The 5,107-nt window shown below is 39.4% G+C and overlaps 1 pseudogene; it reads right to left on the bottom strand.

Moving 5' to 3' along the window:
• Nucleotides 1-308: 308 nt before the first annotated feature.
• On the bottom strand, nt 309-4,661 carry LOC113058979 (putative nuclease HARBI1; annotated as a pseudogene).
• Nucleotides 4,662-5,107: the final 446 nt, after the last annotated feature.

The raw sequence follows: 5,107 nt of genomic DNA on the forward strand, positions 1-5,107 counted from the left end.
GGTGCTGATTGGGAACAGGTGCTGATCAATACTCAGGTGAGTGTGAATGCTGACTGGTGGATGGGACCGAGCTTGATTGGTCCCTAACAGTGAGCTGAGGAGGCTTCAAATTAAAAAAATTAAATTGGACATCAAACAGCTGGAAAAAACTGATCTCAGTATGTGAACTTTTTTTTAACCAAGTAACCCTTTAGTATGAACACTATTAATGTTTATTAATGTAATTTTTCTTGCTCTCTTTCTTCCCCCTCTAGACACATGATGACCAATAAAACAGTTTGAGACATATCTGCAGTGTCAGTGTGCTTTTAAGTGATTGCATCTCTGACAGCTGCGCCAGCTGGGTGGTCAAGTGTGATGGCGTCAATTTCATCAGGGAGAAGCTGGTTTTGTGGTGGTACTCGCTCCTTTCTGATAGTGGCTATATTATGCAGAATGGCACATGCAGCCACTATCTGTGATGCCCGCTCTGGTGACACTCTTAAACGCCTAAGGCAGTTGAAACGTGCCTTTAGGATGCCAAGGGTCATCTCGATCTTGACCCTGGTCTTTGCTGAGGGCCACATCGAAGCAGTTTTGTGGCCCTGTCTGAGGGTCAGGATAGGGGGTTAGCAAAAACCTCTGGCATGCATAAACTTGATCCCCAACCAACAGGCCATCAAAAAGCCCTGTCATGGAACAGAAAAGGGGAAAATTGTGTAAGTTTTGCTATTAAAATTAAAACTTTAAAGTGTACTGTACCAAATTTAACTTGCCTTCCTTAAAGCGCTGACACAAAATAGACTCACGGAAAATTTGTGAGTCATGCACAGAGCCAGGACCATTTGGCATGCAAACTTGTGATCATGAATGCATGATTACAAGTCATCTGCAGATGAAATGTACAGTAAATAATTGCCCTATCTGTTAGTTACTATTTATTTAAAGATTGATCTCAATGCAAAAAAAAAAAAAATAAATAAATAAATAATTCGCATAGGCTATATAGTTGCCCTACCTGAACATTAAGGCTGTGAAAAGACTTTCTGTTCACATAATCTGCCTCATGTTCTCCGAGAGCTGTGGAGATTGCAACATGTGTGCAGTCTATTGCTCCTATGACTCTAGGGAATCCTATCATAGGAATTAAAAATATATATTTACTTTCGAAGTGTGAAATATGCTTTTTTGAAGATGAAAAAAAAAATGAGTGTGAAATGTTAAATTTGTTCATGTGATGTCACCCTATCAAGATATCTTACCGGCAATTTTATAAAAGCCCTCTTTTATGGACATGGTTGATAAATGTCCAGGGAACACAATGAAGCTGTTTATGTACCTCTGCAGAGCGAGGACCACCTTCCGAATGGTTCGACAGACCGTGTTTTTCCCTAGATTCTCTGCATCCCCGACTGCATACAAGTATGTACCACTTGCAAAAAAACGAAATGCAATACATACCATTTGTGGGACAGTAAGGGCATGGCTTCGACGAGTCACATTTGTTATGTGCGGCTAGAGCTGTAGTCAAGTCCAGCTTTGTCGAGTCCAAGTCAAGTCCAAGTCCAGGACTAGTCGAGACCGAGTCAAGACCGAGTCCAAAGAGGTTCGATTCTAAGTCAAGTCCAAGTCCAAAAGATTCGAGTCCAAGTCAAGACCGAGTCCAAATGAGAGAAAAAAGGGTCCTCTTCAAGACCACATACTTAACTACTGATAATGTATCTGATGCGAGAGACAGCATATCTCCTATTCTAAGAAAATATTTTTACATTATTCCCAGACAGCAACATAGTGTTGGCCCAGATCCGGCCCACGTCTGGCCTGCATGAAATCCATGTGGGCCACACCTGGGCCGAAAAGCTTGCTGTCTGGGTTATTTGTAATGATCAAAAAGCATGTGCAAAGTAACAAATCTGTAGGACAGGGGTCTCCAAACTAGATCCTGGAGTGCTAATGTCGTGAAAAGTTTAGCTCCAACTGTCCTTAACACACCTAGAAGATTAGTGTGTCTAGTAAGAGTTGATTAGCTGGTTCAAGTGTGTATAATTAGGGTTAAAGCTAACAGGGGTGTTACACAAGATCCCAGACCCTATTGCATAGGCAGTCCTGATGGGGCCCCATGCCCCCCCCCACCCATGAAAATATCCAGGTAAAATAAAATAAATTTCAGATTCATACTTTTCAAGGGCCCTATCATCCTTTGGGGCCCTGGTAATGAGTACTGGTTTTACCCCCAGTCCGACCCTGGGAGCTAAACTATAAAGGACACTGGCCCTCTAGAACAGAGTTTGAAGCTGTAAGGTCAAATATTTTTTTTGTACTTTATTTTCATTTTATTTACTTTATAGTGCTGCTTTTGCTGACATTATGTCTGTGGTCAAAATGTATATGACTGATGCCTTGGCACAGTGAGTGCACACACACAAGCAAAGCTCGGGATATGACAAATGTGCGCAGTTAAGGCCAGAAGGGATACGTTTGGCTCTACTGGGCATGCACAGATAAATATAGCGAAATTTTTGTCATACTCTACTAGTGCTTGCATAGACTACTCCGCGCTGTCGGACACAATCAACTACTCCAGCATGCATTAACCATAATGCATAAAAAGTGTTTGCAAGTATGACGTGAATTTTAGAATTACAATATTGCATGGAGCTGTTACTATATGACCTTATCTATGTTGCATGTAATAATAAAATATGTAATGTTATAATTAGGGTTGTGCCTGAAGCCGAATACCTTTGTCGGAATGGCAAGGATAATGGCTTAAAAAACGAAAAACGGACAAGGAATAATTCTGCCTGAATACTTGGCTGAAGCTGACACAGTCTGGTGTTTGCTAGACAACAGGTGAGCCAGGGGATCAGTGCCAGAAGTAAATGAACGTAAACTTTATGACTGAAAAGAGTGCAAATCAAACACCGCATTGTTGTCGCCTCTCTGTGCATCTCTCAGAAATCAGAGCGTTGCAAGAGTAATTTTACCTATAATAATACATCATACATGTTATAGTATTTGTATATATTTAAAAGTTTAAGGCTAAGTTTAAAGTTTAGGCTACGATATGAAACGAATGATTAAGCACAGCGCGCTCAGCAATCAAACAGCAGCGCTGCTCATCTAAGTCTCTCAAAAACCAAATCAGTTCTCTCTCAAGAGCAGGCTAATAATCAGCTTAGATACTGATACATTGTCTACTTGTCCTACATGTTTGTATCTTTACCTTTTGCTGGTTTGCGCGGAACACAAACATCTGTTTAGTGATGTTCATTAACATTAAGACTCGCTCAAAGTGTTCTGAGTAATAAAAATATGCGCATTGAATGGATTGAGTCGTGTTCAAATGATCATTAAACGTTTGTCATGGCTTGCATGATAAATATTATTTTAGAAATTAATAATTATTTTAGTTTAGCATGACAAACATGTTCAGTGATAACTATGAAAAAAATATATAAAAAGTCATAACGGTCTTATCAAGTAACTGTACGATGTTGTATCCGAATGCAGATACGAAAAATGTTGTGATTGTAACAGATACAAATACTGGCTGTTACATGAAAATTTAAATATGAAATGTCATAATTATAGTTTTAAAAATTTACGTATGTAATTGTTGCATAAGGCTATACATTAATAAGTGTTGATTGATAAAAAAAAAATGATTTAATGTGTTTTAATTTACGATAGCATGAACCACGAGTAGTCCAGTAACTCAAGCATTTTTTATTAAAAAAATTGACTAGTAGAAATCAGTAGTTTTGCAACCCCTATACTGTACAACAATAATTAGTATTTTATTATTGTAAAGAGTGCGTTTAAGGCTATCTAGGTGTAGACGTAAATAAAACAGAATTAGAAATATTTAAACTTTACAGGTCGCAGTAAGTGCACCGCTGGTCATGCACATCCTTTCCCGGAACAATACTGAAAGCTAAGAAGATGGAGAAACAGATGATCATAGCTGTACAAGGATAGCCATTTTGTAAATGAATCTATCAGCAGAGCTACTGCAAGGGATGTTTAGAGCTGGAAATCCATTTATTCTTTGCTGAAACTTCATCGTCTTCACGGAGAGCGGGTCATGGTTGCCCAGCAACAGCAGACGCCACTGGAGCGCAAGTGCAGATTACAGAGTGCTTTGGAAATAAGGAGAGTGGCGCGTCTAGCGCTTTCCACACGTTTTCAGTCGCGACATCATGCAAATGTGGTTTTGTTTTGAAGGAGAAATTTTTTATTTTATTTTTTTGCTGGACTCGGTTGAGACCAACTAGAAGACTTGGCAAATCCAATTAGCTTAGTACGAGATAAGTCCAAGTGCAAATGCAAGATCGGAGTCGAGTACTACAGCACTATGTGCGGCTCAAAAAGTTCACAAAGATGAGACATTCCTTCTGTGGAAAATCTGTATCTTTCATCTGTATCTTTCATACAAGTAAGTATCAGGAAAGTCAAATTGATTTTGTCTGCCCCCAAAAACTCTTTCTCTACGAACTGCTCATCTAACAATTTGCGCAGAGATGTCCACAGGATTTGGGAGAAAAGGTGAAGCCATTGCAACAGTGAACAGAGGCTGGGAATTAGTTACGTCACCTATATGTTTCTTTGCTCACAGCTGATTGGTCAAACTTCAGTCTGAGATCTTGAATCCAGAACATAACCTGCCCCGGAGCAGGTTAGCCATGCAGCGTAAGATACCATGGCAACGAACACCGATTAAAGCCAAGCTACTTTCATAGTACCTAAAACCCAGGGTTGGTGGAAACTAAGCTGAAACATAGCTGGCTAGCCACCTAAACCAGTGTCATGGTACAGGCCCCAGCTCCACTTATTAATAAACAGACTGACTTTATTCCTTTCAGACGTCTACAGAAGATCTTATTGAGAATTAACTAAGGTTTAGATTTTGACTTATTGTTTCATTTGAAGTAACCATGTTAGAGATCAGTGTTTGCTTTAGTTGGTCTCTTGACTCTTGACTTCAGTCTTTGTGTTTTCTCTGGCTGTTATAACCATGTGTTTTTTAAATTAATCCACACTGTTTTCACCATAACAAATACAGTTACAGCAGTTTAACAAAAAGTAAGATTGAAAAGAGTCATACTGCCTAAGTACTGATCACCAT

This window comes from Carassius auratus, chromosome 40 (assembly GCF_003368295.1).
Source record: "Carassius auratus strain Wakin chromosome 40, ASM336829v1, whole genome shotgun sequence".
NCBI lineage: Eukaryota > Metazoa > Chordata > Actinopteri > Cypriniformes > Cyprinidae > Carassius > Carassius auratus.